Genomic DNA, 16059 nt, shown 5'->3' on the forward strand with positions numbered 1-16059 from the left:
GGGACAGAACCAATCAATGACTGCAAGGACTGGGGTTGGGAGGAGGGGAGAAGGAGTATAAGGGATTTTGGAGGGTGATGAAAATATTCTGCATATTGACTGTAATGGTAATTACACAGATGGGTACATTTATCAAAACTCATCAAACTATACACTTTAAAAGGTGTGTGTGTGTGTGTGTGTGTGTGTGTGTGTGTGTGTGTGTATCTGACTTTAGAAGAGTATATAAAATAATTTTAACTTTTTAAAGTCAGAGGTTATTGATTTCTTAAAAATTGTGAAAAGAGGTACACAGTTATGTTGAGCTAATATATGGCTTTTGGCTTTTTTTTACCTCTATCACTGACCTCTCTGAGTAAGAAACACTAAAAAAGATATAGGGTCTTTTTCAAAGGCCAATATTTCTTTCTTACTATTTATATCCTGTAAGATTTTATTTTTCTACAATTACAGAAAGGTCTCCATTATATTGGCTAAAGCTGATTTATGTTTTTTAGGCAATTGGAAAGCAAAGCAAAATAAATCTTAGACCACTTATTTCTTCTTTTTTTATGAAAATGTACAAGATATTAGTAGTCTCCATTTTTATTTCCAAATTATGTATATCACAGTAATGGTAGTTTGTTTTTTATTTTAATTAACATAATCACCCCATTATAGTATATTCTTCAAGTTCTCAGTCACCATTTTCCACTGATAGGATCCTGTTATTAAAATGTCAGTCTCAGTTACTTTCCAGTCACTTATACCTACTAGTTTAATTATATTTGGCTTCTGGACTAATAGTTGTGTGTTACACAAAGCAAAAAGTTAAAAACAAATTTGTCTTTGAGTCATTGAAGCATCGAATATTTGAAATAGCTATATAACTGGCTGTGGCAAAGGTATATAAATATTCAGGCCAATGTTCTATTTGCACACTTAGAAGTATCCTTTTTCAATGAAATCATAATTTTTATGATTTCGAAGTTCGAACCCAATTTGTAAATGTCAAATATGAGTCCTAGAGTCTTACTAATGAAAAAGAAGACAAAGTAAACATTAGCAATGTGTGGAATGTTTTTCAATAAAAAGAAATTATATCTTTTTGTAGAGTGTACCCCAAATAACTTATTATTCTACATAAATATTGTTCCTAGGTTTGACTAATATACTTAGCACATAACTAACTATGTAGGAGACTAATTTAAATGATATTACTGTTAATATTTTCAACAATTAAAAGAGAATTAGCCTCTAAATTCAAAGACTCTGTTTTGTTGGCAGAAAGAGTTTTTGACTAGTACTAAAAGTGTTGTCATATTCTCCCTTTAACTAGTTGGTAATTCTCATAAAGACATTTAAGAAGATTGAAACATATAGGAGTAGTTTTTTAAATTCCAGAAAGGTCTAGGATATCTTAGAAATGTAATAATATAGTGCATATCTGGCAGAAGGTAACCAGTTATCTGAAACTAGGTCTTTGCACCTTTTCAGAATGTAAACAAATGATAAAATCAACCAGGTGGTCCTAGGACAGACAACAGGAATAATGTCATACCACAAGTCCAACATCCAGTCAGGAGCAGTCTTCCTCCTCCTCTCATCCAGGCAAAGCCAAAATACTTTTACACACAGCAGGGGCCACGGTAGAAAGCAAACAGCTGCTGTAGATAAAACCAGGCAGTAGGTCAAGGCTATTTCTTGACCTAGAGCCTGAGCCTTGGCCACTCAGTGATGCTCTCAGGTCAAAGAAGAAGAAGAATGTGGGTGTTTTGCTGCCTCCTGGTCCCTTCAGTGGGGTCAGTGTACAGAGCAGAAGGAAAAAACAACCGAGTGTGTTCTTTAACAATGCAATGCAAGAAGTCCAACCTGCTTTGGCAGTGTGAAAACAACGCGAATTAGTCACTAATGATAACAGCTTCTCATGTGATATATGTGACACTAATAGATTAGCCATCTTTTATTCAATTAACCATTAATGAACACCTGTCTTCATTTTATTTATTTTTTTTTTATTGCTTAAAGTATTACAAAGGGTATTACATATGTGTCCATTGTATCCCCCCGTCCTAGACAGTCCCCTAGCCTCCCCTATCCCCCAATGTCTTATGTCCACTGGTTATGCTTATATGCATGCATACAAGTCTTTTAGTTGATCTCTTACCCCCCTACCTCCTGCCCCGCAACCCTCCCCGGCCTTCCCGCTGCAGTCTGACAATCTGTTTGAGGCAGCTCTGCCTCTGTATCTATTATTGTTCAAAAGTTTATAATGGTCTCTATTATCCATGAATGAGTGAGATCATGTGGTATTTTTCCTTCATTGACTGGCTTATTTCACTTAGCATAATGCTCTCCAGTTCCATCCATGACGTTGCAAATGGTAAGAGTTCCTTCCTTTTTAGAGCAGCATAGTATTCCATCGTGTAGATGTACCACAGTTTTCTAATCCATTCATCTACTGATGGGCACTTAGGCTGTTTCCAGATCTTAGCTATGGTGAATTGTGCTGCTATGGACATAGGGGTGCATATATCCTTTCTGATTGGTGTTTCTGGTTTCTTGGGATATATTCCTAGAAGTGGGATCACAGGGTCAAATGGGAGTTCCATTTGAAGTTTTTTAAGGAAACTCCATACTGTCTTCCATAGTGGCTGCACCAGTCTGCATTCCCACCAGCAGTGCACAAGTGTTCCTTTTTCTCCACATCCTCTCCAGCACTTGTCGTTTGTTGATTTGTTGATGATAGCCAGTCTGACAGGTGTGAGATGGTACCTCATTGTTGTTTTGATTTGCATCTCTCGGATGATTAGTGACTTTGAGCATGTTTTCATATGTCTCTTGGCTTTCTGAATGTCCTCTTTTGAAAGGTGTCTATTTAGGTCCTTTGCCCATTTTTTGATTGGATTGTTTATCTTCCTTTTGTTAAGTTGTATGAGTTCCCTATAAATTTTGGAGATTAGGCCCTTATCAGATATGACATTGGCAAATATGTTTTCCCACACAGTGGGTTTTCTCGTTGTTTTGTTCATGGTTTCTTTTGCTGTGCAGAAGCTTTTTATTTTGATGTAGTCCCATTTGTTCATTTTCTCTTTCGTTTCAAGTGCCCTAGGAGCTGTATCAGTGAAGAAATTGCTTCGGCATATGTCTGAGATTTTGTTGCCTTTGGATTCTTCTAGAATTTTTATGGTTTCCTGTCGTACATTTAAGTCCTTTATCCATTTTGAGTTTATTTTTGTGTATGGTGTAAGTTGGTGGTCTAGTTTCATTTTCTTGCATATATCTGTCCAATTTTCCCAGCACCATTTATTGAAGAGACTATCTTGGCTCCATTGTATGTTCTCGCCTCCTTTGTCAAATATTAATTGAGCATATTGGTTCGGGCCGATTTCTGGGCTCTCTATTCTATTCCATTGATCTATATGCCTATTCTTGTGCCAGTACCAGGCAGTTTTGAGAACAGTGGCTTTGTAATACATCTTGATATCTGGTATTGAGATCCCACCTACTTTGGTCTTTTTCAGGATTGCTGCAGCTATTCGAGGTCTTTTTTTATTCCAGATGAATTTTTGGAGAGTTCGTTCTAGATCTCTGAAGTATGCTGTTGGTATTTTAATGGGAAGTGCGTTGAATTTATAGATTGCTTTGGGTAGTATGGACATTTTAATGATGTTGATTCTACCAATCCATGAACACGGTATGTTCTTCCATCTGTTTATGTCTTCCTCTATCTCTTTTTTCAACGTCCTGTAGTTTTCTGAGTAGAGGTCTTTTACCTCTTTAGTTAAGTTTATTCCTAGGTAGCTTAATTTTTTTGGTGCGATGGTTAACGGGATTGTTTTTATAATCTCTCTTTCTGAAAGTTCACTATTGGTGTATAGAAATGCCTCGGATTCCTTGGGGTTAATTTTGTATCCTGCTACATTGCCAAATTCATGTATTAAGTCCAGTAGCTTTTTGATGGAGTCTCTAGGGTTTTGTATGTATAATATCATGTCGTCTGCAAATAAGGACAGTTTTACTTCCTCTTTTCCAATTTGGATGCCTTTTATTTCTTCTTCTTGCCGAATTGCAATGGCTAACACTTCCAGTACTATGTTGAACAGGAGTGGTGAGAGGGGGCATCCCTGTCTTGTTCCTGTTCTTAGGGGAAATGGTGTTAGTTTTTGTCCATTGAGTATGATGTTGGCTGTGGGCCTGTCATATATGGCTTTTATTATGTTGAGGTATGATCCTTCTACTCCCACCTTGCTGAGAGCTTTTATCAAAAATGGGTGTTGAATTTTGTCAAATGCTTTTTCTGCATCAATTGATATGACCATGTGGTTTTTTTCTTTCAATTTGTTTATGTGATGTATCACGTTTATTGATTTGCGGATATTGTACCATCCTTGCATCCCTGGGATAAATCCTACTTGGTCATGGTGTATGATCTTTCTGATGTACTGCTGGATCCGATTTGCTAAGATTTTGTTGAGGATTTTGGCATCTATGTTCATGAGGGATATTGGCCTGTAATTCACTTTCATTGTGTTGTCTTTACCTGGTTTTGGTATTAGGGTGATGCTGGCTTCATAGAATGAGCTTGGAAGTGTTCCTTCCTCTTGAATTTTTTGTAGTAGTCTGAGGAGGATAGGTTTTAGTTCTTCCTTGAATGTTTGGTAAAACTCCCCTGTGAAGCCATCTGGTCCTGGGCTTTTGTTTGCTGGAAGCTTTTTGATGACTGCTTCAATTTCTTCCATAGTTATTGGCCTGTTGAGATTTTTAGATTCTTCCTGATTGAGTTTTGGAATGTTGTATTTTTCTAGGAATTTGTCCATTTCCTCCAGGTTGTCTAGTTTGTTGGAGTAGAGCTGTCCATAGTATTTTTTAACAATCATTTGTATTTCTGTGGGGTCTGTTGTTATTTCGCCTCTATCGTTTCTGATTTTGTTTATTTGGGTCCTCTCTCTTTGCTTCTTGGTGAGTCTGGCTAGAGGTTTGTCAATCTTGTTTATCCTTTCAAAGAACCAGCTCTTGGTTTCATTGATTTTCTGTATTGTTTTTTTGGTCTCTATGTCATTTATTTCTGCTCTAATCTTTATTATCTCCTTCCTTCTGCTCACTCTGGGGTTTTCTTGTTGCTCTCTTTCTAATTCTTTGAGTTGTAGAGTTAGATGATTTACTACCATTTTTTCTTGTTTGTTGAGATAGGCCTGTAGAGCTATAAACTTCCCTCTCAGGACTGCTTTCATTTTGTCCCATAGGTTTTGGATTGTTGTGTTTTCATTGTCATTAGTTTCCAGGATGTTTCGAATTTCTTCTTTGATTTCATTGGTAACCCAATCAATATTTAATAGCATGCTATTCAGCTTCCAGGTGTTTGAGTATTTTGGGTTGTTTTTATTGTAGTTTATTTCTAATATTATGCCATCGTGGTCTGCGAAGACGCTTTTTATGATTTCAATCTTCTTGAATTTGGGGATACTTTGCTTGTGACCCAATATATGGTCTATTTTTGAATATGTCCTATGAGCATTTGAGTAGAATGTATATTCCCTGGCTTTCGGGTGAAGTGTTCTGAAGATGTCTATTAAGTCCATCTGATCTAGTGAGTCATTTAGGATTGCTGTATCTTTGCTGATTATTTGTCTAGAGGACTTATCCAGTGCTGTCAGTGGTGTATTAAAGTCCCCTACTATGATTGTATTGTTGTCGATCTCTCCTTTGATATCTTCCAGGAGTTTTTTTTATGAATTTGGGTGCTCCTGCATTGGGTGCATATATGTTTACCAGGATTATATCTTCTTGTTGTATTGATCCCTTTAGTATTATGAAGTGGCCTTCCTTATCTCTTGTTATGGCCTTCACTTTGAGGTCTATTTTGTCCGATATAAGTATTGCTACCCCAGCTTTCTTTCCCTTTCCATTTGCCTGAAAGATATTTTTCCATCCTTTCACTTTCAGTCTGTGTGAGTCCCTTCTAATGAGGTGGGTTTCTTGTAGACAGCAGATGTATGGGTCATGTTTTTTTATCCATTCAGCCACTCGATGTCTTTTGTTTGGAGCATTTAGTCCGTTTACGTTTAAAGTTATTATTGAAAGGTACTTGTTTGTAGCCATTTCTGTTTTTGTGTGGCTGTTTTCTTTCTGAGCTTTTTATTTCTTATTTTTATACCAGTCCCTTTAGCATTCCTTGCATTGCTGGCTTGGTGGTGATAAACTCCCTTAGCCTTTTTTTGTCTGTGAAGCTTCTTATTTCCCCTTCAAGTTTGAATGATAGCCTTGCTGGATAGAGTATTCTTGGATTCAGTCCTTTGCTTTGCATCACTTTGTAAATTTCCGTCCATTCTTTTCTGGCCTGATGTGTTTCTGTTGAGAAATCATTTGACAATCTAATGGGAGATCCCTTGTATGTAACTTTCCGTCTCTCTCTTGCAGCCTGTAAGATTCTCTCTTTGTCCTGAACATTTGCCATGGTAATTATGATGTGTCTTGGTGTGGGTCTTTTTGGGTTCACCTTGTTTGGGACTCTCTGGGCTTGTGTGACTTTTTTCTTCCCCACCTGAGGGAAGTTTTCTGATATTATTTCTTCTAATAGGTTTTCTAATCCTTGTTCATCCTTCTGTTGTTCTGGTACCCCTATTATTCGTATGTTGTTTCGTTTCATGTTGTCCCAAAGCTCCCTTAGGCTCTCTTCCTGTCTTTTCATTTTTTTCTCCAATTGCAGTACGTTTTGGGTGTGTTTTGCTTCCTTGTCTTCTAAATCACTAATTCGGTCCTCCGCTTCTCCTAGTCTACTGTTGATACTTTCAATGGAGTTTTTCATTGCAGCTATATCACTCTTCATTTCTTCTTGGGTCTTACTTAAGTTGTTGATTTTTTCATCTGTTTCTTCTTGCTTCTTGCTGAGGTTGTCGATTTTTTCCTCCATCCGGTTTATGCACTCTAGGACCCTTATTCTGAATTCTTTTTCTGTCATGTTGCATGCCTCTGTATTACTTAGCTGCTTTTCTGGAGAGTCCTCCTTCTCTTTCCTTTGGGGGTTTCTTTGTCTACCCATGTTTGATCTCACTGACATATCTAGACGTTGAGTCGTTCAGTGGCTGCTCCCTTGGTGGCAGTGACTCCTTGGTCTGCGGTTGCTCTTCGGGCGGTTGCGGTAGCAGCTGCTCTTCAGTTGGCAGCAACTCCTCTGGTGGGTGCTGTTCACAGCTGTGGTGGCTCTTCTGGCTGGTGGGGCGAGGTTTCACGTACAGCTGCTGTTCCTCAGCAGAGGGTGTGGTGCTCAGGAGGTTGCTGTTGCTTGGATCTGCTGTGTTGATTTAAAGGCACAAAATACAACACAACAAGGCACCACGTACCAGGCACTATACACAAATATATTCACGATATTAATAACCCCAAATAAAGGTGACCACCTGAATTAAGAGAATTAGGGGATAAGGAAGAAGGAAGAGAAAAAGAGAAAAGAGAAAAAAGAAAAGAAAATTAGGGACCAAAAAAAGTAGTGCAAAAATGAAATTGGGAAAAAGGAGGGGGGAAAGTAAAAGCGAGAAAAGAAAGGAAAAGAAAAAAAAAGAGCGAAAAGAGAGAATGAAGTGGAAGAGGGGAAGAGACTTTTTTATATGAGGAGAATACTCCTATAGAACAGCCATTAATCCCAACAAATTCCAGCAACAGCTCCCTGGAGATGAATGCAAACTAGAAACAACCAATAATATAACGATGAAAATAGAATGGAGAACACTAATCCCAAAATAAAATAAAGAGAAAATAAAATGGCACTTTAAAAAAAAATGGTAAAATGGTAGCAGTAATAATACTGGTTAAAAATAAGAAGGTAGTAATTAAAAGGGTAAAATCAGGTGATGGAAAAAAGAACAAAAAAAAAATACGAATAAGAAGAAGAAAAGAAAAAAAAAGAAAAAAAAGAAAAAAAATTGGTTCCTTAGTTAAAAGGTGAAAAAAGAAAAAAAAATATTGCAGTAGTGAAGGTCCTTCGGTTCTTCTATTCTTCAGTGTGGCTCGCCTTAGACCTGCCAGGTATTCAGGAGAGTGTTGAGTTTCCCTGCGATACACTGTTCCTCTGTGTTGTAAACCACAGTCCTTATTTTAAAGCAAGCCACATTTGTTTCCCAGACTGCCTTATTTTGTGTTTAGCAAAGAGTCAGTTTGTGGGTCAGCCTCTGGGTGGCAGTGTTCTGGGGTTGGCCTCTGAGGCTACAGGGCCTCTCTGTCCAGTGGAAGTTCACTGCCCAGAGCTGGCTGCGTAAGAGTTACCAGTGCTGTGTTGTTGCTGGGATTGAAAATCCCTCTATAGGCCAGACCCTCCTGTCTTCATTTTATACAGAGCATGTTTATCTATATACAATAGGACAGAGCAGGACATTGGAAATGGCCTTGTGAGAAGTTTTAGCCCACAATGCATCAGCTTGGTTTGGGGCAACTGACATAGTAGTAGTCTCTTCTTACATTTCTACTAGGATTTAAAATTAATTAGATGGATAGACAGACAAAACATACCATCTGAGTTAAAGAAGGAGAAATGGAGTATGTACCAGTTAAGTAAAAGAAAAGTTATACTATGAATAAAACAATAAATGCCAATAAATTTAAAAAATTAGTTTAGCTTGCTTATGATAGGACAAATTTAATAGACTTATTTGACATCTTAAAATGAAGAGATCTATGTAATCAATTTTTTTATTTTTATCTATTTAGGAGGATGTTTTTATGTCTTTAACTTTTATATTTAATCACTTTTTTTTTTAGTTTCTATGTTATCATCTATCAATACATATTGGCTGATTTTATATATATATATAGCTAACCATCCCAAGAGGATGTAATTCTGCAGTCCTTCTCAGCAGTTCATCATGCCAATTAAGAACCCTTAGGCTAAGTAAAATAATTCATCTCACAGGAAACTTTTATTCAATATGTATAATTAGTTTTAGTTAACTGTATTAATGAAATGCCACAAATCAATTAGGTTTGAAATAATCAGATGTTGGGGATCCACGCGAGGCCATGTCTCTCACAAGAGGGGAAGGTGATACACAATTTAGTTGGAAAGCAAATGTAATTAGATTTGATCAGTTGAGTATTTCTGTCCTGATGTGGAGTCAGGCACATACCCAAGCCTAAGTATATAGTTGAAAATGGGTAGAAAAAAATGTTATGACCTAAAAAATGTCTTCATGGTCCTAATGGCCACAAACTGACAGCTGAAATGGGCCTTGGAAACTACAGGTAAACAGGTTTTCTTCAGACTGGCCTGTGGTTTAAATTCCGTTTTTATCTGAATACCTTTAAGTAAGATTGTATATGAACATACTAATCACAGACCCCACCACTCCCTAATGCCTTATATTGGGTGCTTCACACATTTATTTAACTGCCCAGATCCTGAGGACATTTCAGTTTGCAACATTCCTGACCTAGAAGTTTATTATTAAAAGGCTGTGGGGTAATCCTAAAGTTTCTTTTCTCTTAATCTGAAATAGAAATATCAAAGAAATGTCATGAGAGTAAGAATCCTGAAAGAATTACATTAAATACAAGTTACTCCTATTTAGACTGCTGTTTGCAACAGATTCTGCTGTGATACATTTAGTAAGTATTTTTGTTAGACACCTACATGCTAGTCACTGTTCTCAGCACTGAGGATGAAGTGTGAGCAAAGCAGACAAAAAAACCTGGCCTCAGAACTTAGTCCCAGTGCACGTCGACAGAGAAACAATCAAGTCAAATACGTAATACAGCAGACTGGATGACCTGGAGAATGGGAATAGAACTCGGAAGCAGTGAGAGGGGAAGGGGCAGTTTTAAATGGGTATTTAGAGAAAGCCTCCTTAGCAAGGTGGAGGGAACTCTATGGAGTCTGGGGGAAGATTGTTCTGGACAGAGGGTAGAGCAAACACAAAGGCCCTGAGGCAGTACTGTGCCAGAATATTCAAGCACAGCAAATAGGCCAGTATCCTAGAAACCATACAAAAAGAAACCTATGGGTTTTTTTTATATATATGTTTTTATTAATTTCAGAGAGGAAGGGAAAGGGAGAGAGAGATAGAAACATCAATGATGACAGAGAATCATTGATCATGGCTGCCTCCTGCAGGCCCCCAACTAGGGATCGAACCCACAAGCCAGTCATGTTCCCTGACAAGGAATCAAACCATTAACTCCTGGTTCATAGGTCGATGCTCAACCACTGAGCAACACCAGCCAGACTGAAAACCTACATTTGATGTCAGTTCCTCCTGAATACTCAACTGATTTCTTTAGTGCCTTTGGTATACTTCAAAAGACTTTTCCTGTCACTGACCTTAACCCCATGTCTCTGGGCCTTAAAATAAAACTCTTCAACAACAGAGAGTTAGGGTTGCATGACATTGCCATTAGATTGCTTCTAATAATAATCCTTATTCTTAGACAAATACACCAATGAACTTAAGTCCTAGGGATACAATGGAATGTGAAATAATTTCATATACCAGTTATTCCATTTAAATTACTGTATCTTCAAGTCCAACATAAAGAATTCTAAACAAAAAGATACAGTTGGAATTGTATATGTGGCATTCATCCACATGTAACTAGGAATAAAATTATTTAATGGAAAATCTCAAATTCAACCAACTGTAAATATGTAGGGTGCTCCGAGTGAGAAGGAACAATCACAACGTTGTGCTATTTTTTTTTTTATTTTTTATTTTTTTTATATTTCATTGATTTTTTACAGAGAGGAAGGGAGAGGGATAGAGAGTTAGAAACATCGATGAGAGAGAAACATTGATCAGCTGCCCCCTGCACATTCCCCACCGGGGTTGTGTCCGCAACCAAGGTACATGCCCTTGACTGGAATCGAACCTGGGACCCTTGAGTCCGCAGGCCAACACTCTATCCACTGAGCCAAACTGTTTAGGGCTGTGCTATTTTTAGTGTCAGTGTTTTCTCATTATCCCCATGCTTTTTCTTTTCTTTCTTTTTCCTGTTCTGCTATTCTTCAAAATTTCCTAATGAGGATTAGGAAGCCAGTGTATTTAACAATTTGTATTTCCAGGTAGGAAACAAGAAAATGAAGACTAATAGTTTCTCTGCTGATAACTTGATTTTCTAAGCTCCTCTCCTACCAGTTACTAATTCTAGCAGATAGGGACAAAGAAAAGACAACCATCTGTGATGCCATGCTTTCCCCACATGCACTAGTTTTTTTTAACTGCTTTACAGGCCCCGAAGAGTGAAAAATGAGAAGTAATCATGAATAGAATGAGGGGAAACATGCAGCTTCCTTTATTCTAGAAAAGCAATACTCAATGGCTGGTAAACAATGCTACAGTAAACATTTTGTACATTTTTGGCACACGTGGAGAGTTTTAGGGTATGTACATATGAAAATGCTGGTTTGATTTCCAAAGAAGTGGCGATTTAAGAAGGCTCGTGGAAACTAGGCTATGCCAAGTTGACAGAAAGATGTGGTTTCGAGGCCTTAACTACCAGTGTTTGGCTGGCTTTTAACTGAAATGTGACCCCAAAAGAGCTTTTGGGGCAATTTCAGGTCTTAGGGCTCATAAATGATAGGAACAGTTAGTTATTTATAACTAGACAGGAATTTATTTCCCAGTGCCCCTCATATCACTGACATTCCATAAAATCAACCTTGCAAGGAGCTAGGATGTTTTGAGAATATACAATAGATAACTTTAAGGGAGAGGTTTTCCTTCTCTCACACAAAAACGTGAGAGTTGGTTTGAATTTATGGGACCTCTGTCCAGGCAAGTGTCTCCAACTTCAGGACGCACCTCCTTTGTAACTCCAAGGCTTCCTTGGGAATTGCTGCATCAAGGCCAAACTGCCAAGTCGAGTCCTCCTCCCGGTAAGGCCTTTTTAATTGTGTATCCGTAGCTAGTCTTTGTTTTCTTTGGTGCTCATTGCAAAATTCAGCAATTCTAATTCTAAATCCAAATAGTATTGGGAAGGAAAGCTAGTTAAAATAATGTCTGAAATTGAGTCAGTATTCTGTCCCTAGGAAAAAGCTAGTCACAGCTTCCTTCTCCCACAAAAATTTCTGCTGAAAAGAGAGACCATACAGGGAAAACGATTGCTCGGAGTAATGAAAGGGTTGAAAATAGCATTTTGAGCATGATTATGTTGTTTTTATTCCCTGAGGTTGAACAAATTCTTAACTTTAGTTTTTTTAATGGCACTGAAAATAATTTCTTTCTAGTTGACTCTTACTTCCATGCAATATTTTGTCTTGTTAATTGGGTAGAGTCACAAATTTAAGTCATCATCCAGAAAAGAAAGAAATAAGTCAGACTTAAAGTAATCTAAATGGCAGATCTTTGCACTCAAAAATAAATAAATAAAAACCTCAGATCCAGGATGAATCATCCTTGAAACTCTCCAAACTTTCCATCCAGTTTTATGGGTGAAAACTGTGGGAGACAAGTTTGGGAAGCATCCAGTGCCAGGTACTGTTTCATACATAGAATCTTATTTACTTCTCACAGTAACACTTAGAGGCAACTATGATTACTGTCATTGTATTATATTGCTATTTGATAAGTGTAGACAAAAAGGATCAGAGAAAACCATAGTTAACATCTATTCATTGGACATTTACTAGGTCAGGCCCCTCATCTGCCTTTTTTTACTTAATCCACCAAAACAATAACAACAACAACCCCTACAGGCCGGCTTCTCTCATTGGTTTCATTTTTTCACAGACACTGAGCCTAAGGGACCACATTGCTAACCACTACCAGAATCAGACTAGAATTGGGGACTGACTCCACGGTCCTAGTTGTGACCATTTCTCTCTGAGATGTAACCCATCAAATTCTCCAGAGCCTGAGATTTTCCTGTTGCTATTTTAAATTAGGTACTATACTATTGGTATTATTTTTTAACATATACATATGTATACAAGCGAACACTGTTAATATTTAATTATAGGTTTATACTGATATTGGATGCAAGTATAAGCTAGATTTATTTTAAATAATAGAAGAGTCAGAAGCTCTGAAAGGTATATTCAGGTTTGGGTAAAACATGTTTATCTGTTACATTTCAGTGAGAAAATTGTTAAGTCATATGCCACCAGCCATACACAGAAATGCAACTTAACTATTCTAAATAATGTGGTCAGTGGTACACATGATTGCACTGGGAACTAGTTTCCTTCTGCTGTAGAATTGATCAGTTGAATTATGTAGACAAGAAGGGTAAAACATTATTAAAATTATCTTGAGTCCTAGATTTGAGACCTATATAAAACACTAGGTAATTTGCCTGTGAATGCATCAGAAAACACTTTTTAAAGGGATTGGGATGGGTTATTTTCTCCTCTGTTAAATATTAGCCTTTGAAATAATCCAGCTGATCTGCTTAGTAACACTTGCAAATTGTTGTGTTTTAATAAAGTGACAGACAGAAGCCACACTCGGCCTGCTTCTGTTTCTGGAGGTGGCACAGGCCAGGGGCATTATGCAATCATGCCTTTTAAAAGGAGGGAGCCTATTAGCTCACACCTTGCCTGGCAACAAATGTAGCCACTTACTCCAAAGGCAGGCATAATTAGGATCTATGAAAATCTAACATCAGAATCCCAAACCCCTGGTGCAATACTCAGTAAATTACAGCTTTTTTTGTCTGTAATATTTGCAACCATTGCATTTAAAAATGTGAATTCATGAGTGTTCAATGTTTTAGGAGTCCTGTGCTATAAGACTATGGAAAGAAAGGTTTCATCACTATCAGGTGTTCTGTAAATGGGGCACCACATTTGGATTTCTGGAGGGCTCAGAGCTGCACCACCACTCACTGCTGGAAGAGGGCCAACCCAAATGGGCTACTCTTGTGAAAATCCTGGGGCCAGCAGGGGACACAGTGAAAACTTGCGAGAGCCACTAGCAATCATCATTTCTATTATAGCATTAACCAGGCAAGCCCAGGCTCATGCATTAGTTTATAACATTTTAGCAGATCCTTATAAATTAAGATTGAGAGAACATTAATTTTTAATCTAATATTGGCTGACCAGTAGAAGAAAATATTATTTTAAAACACTCTTAAATGTTGTAAAATTGGTTTTTAAATGAGCTAAACTGAGAATTAATTAAATTACTTTAACTTTTTTGTTGCAATAAGAAAATAAATACTTTAAAATTTCAAGTTAAACATAGAGGTCTTAAAATACATTCTGGAAAACTATTTTGCAGAAAATATATATTGTTCCTCTGATTGCGACTGGCCATTGATTTATGAGTTTCAGAGCATAAAGTTGTGCTCAGCTGTCCAGCAATAGCAGTGAAGACTTGGCCCCTTCAGAATGGAAGGATCCCTATTAGTTTTTCTCCTTCGTCTCCTAGTGTTGTAATTTTTATTCCATGGTGTTGTCTCTTTAAAAGATTTTAAATCTTAAAACAGAGAAATAGGTATTGACATTGAGAGCATAAAATCCCAGCCTACTGGGTATGATGTCTTTAAATAGGTAATACAGACCTCTAGTGGTGGAACAGTCTGACCGCCTCTGCAAGGCAGGAGCAAGTGCCAGCATTTTAAGGAGAAAAAAAACAGTTGTTAGTTAAAATTATTCATGTTGCAAAACTCACATATTTCATACAAACAAAAAAGGTAAGAATATGCTTCAAGGGAAGGTGGAGTACTTCCCATCATTTTTAATGCTCCTTAATTCTCCTTAAATAAGCAAGAATCTTTCCACCAAAGATCCAGCAAGAAATTTGCATCTGTATTGAGTCTTCTAAAAGATTAACATCCAATCCATATATAAATGGAGCTGACAGATATTTGTTATGTGAAATAGGTTTTGTTTTCCTATCTTCACAGTTTTGCCTCAGTGGGACCCTTGCTCTGAATTTTGAGGGCTTTCCATGGAAATGCAGGAGACCCTCACACAGCCACAGCTTGGCTGTGCTATTCCAGGTCTCTCCCTGGCCAGCCACACTTCTCTGGGGCAAGCTCAGCGATTGGGGTAGCTCTCCAGTCTACAGAAGGGACAAACTCTTGGATCCATGCTCAAGCTTAAGTGATTGCTAACTGTCCTGGACTAGTGCTTCTCAAACTTAAATGGATACACAAATAACTTTGTTGAAATGCAGGCGATTCAGTGGTAGGGCCTGAGAGTGCTTTGCTAGGGAGCTCCCAGATGATGCAGATACTCTCCTCTAGGACCACACAGGGAGTAACAAGGAGACTCTAGCACCGGTTTATTAATTATGCTTTTTGTTTTTACTAATCTCTTCATCTTTTTTGCTTTTACTTTAATAGCATCTCTTAAATTTTAATTTTTGAGTTTATAAAACTTTAAAAATTCCCTTTTACTTGACTATGTACAAATATCTTTGAGAACCTGTTAATCAAACTAGGTCAAGTTGCTCATATGTTGTAAACATCTATTTAGTATCATCTGTTTCGGTTGGTGAGTTCCTGGGTACTTGTGAGCCCCCCTCTAAGCACTGAGGTCATTAGGCACTTATAACCACAATTAAATGTCTGGTTAGCCATATTGGATGAGGGGGTAAGACCTGGTTTTGTGCATGTTGAAAACCTATGACGGGCCCAAAGCAACATCCATATTATAAAATGGGGCAGAATAAAAAGCACAAACTGAAACCATAAGAGTCAACAGATCAGAGTCAAAGTCTTGGAAAATATAATTTTTCAGACAAAATCTATTATAATTCCATCATCTAAATTACTTCCTATAATAGCATGTTGTCAACCTTAATTTTGAAGCACATAATTTTAGAACTTATGTCACAGGGTAGCCTTTAAAAGCCTCTTGCAAACTTCCAACATCTAGTTTCAAGTAAAAAATAATATATTAGCAAGCTGTAGCATGGAGTACATAAATTATCATCATTGCCTTGCATGAACGGTAATTCACAAGTCTGGTTCAGACACAACTTAGATGAAATAATTAACTATGTACAGTACTTAACAGTATAAAAGTAATTAATCTAGCTGCCTCATACTGGTTTGGCCTAAAAAACATGCAATAAAAAAGGCATACAATTTTATTATTTCCTCACTGGTTACTACTCTAGTAAGTTGGATTTTAATATGACAGGA

The 16059-nt window shown here is 37.4% G+C and overlaps 1 protein-coding gene across 4 annotated transcripts in view; it reads left to right on the plus strand.

The window, feature by feature from the left end:
- The window catches only part of AGTR1 (angiotensin II receptor type 1), a 57293-nt gene that overhangs the window by 15336 nt on the left and 25898 nt on the right, over positions 1-16059 (plus strand). The window lies entirely within an intron of this gene.

The sequence above is a fragment of the Myotis myotis genome, unplaced genomic scaffold (assembly GCF_014108235.1).
Source record: "Myotis myotis isolate mMyoMyo1 unplaced genomic scaffold, mMyoMyo1.p scaffold_m19_p_2, whole genome shotgun sequence".
Lineage (NCBI taxonomy): Eukaryota > Metazoa > Chordata > Mammalia > Chiroptera > Vespertilionidae > Myotis > Myotis myotis.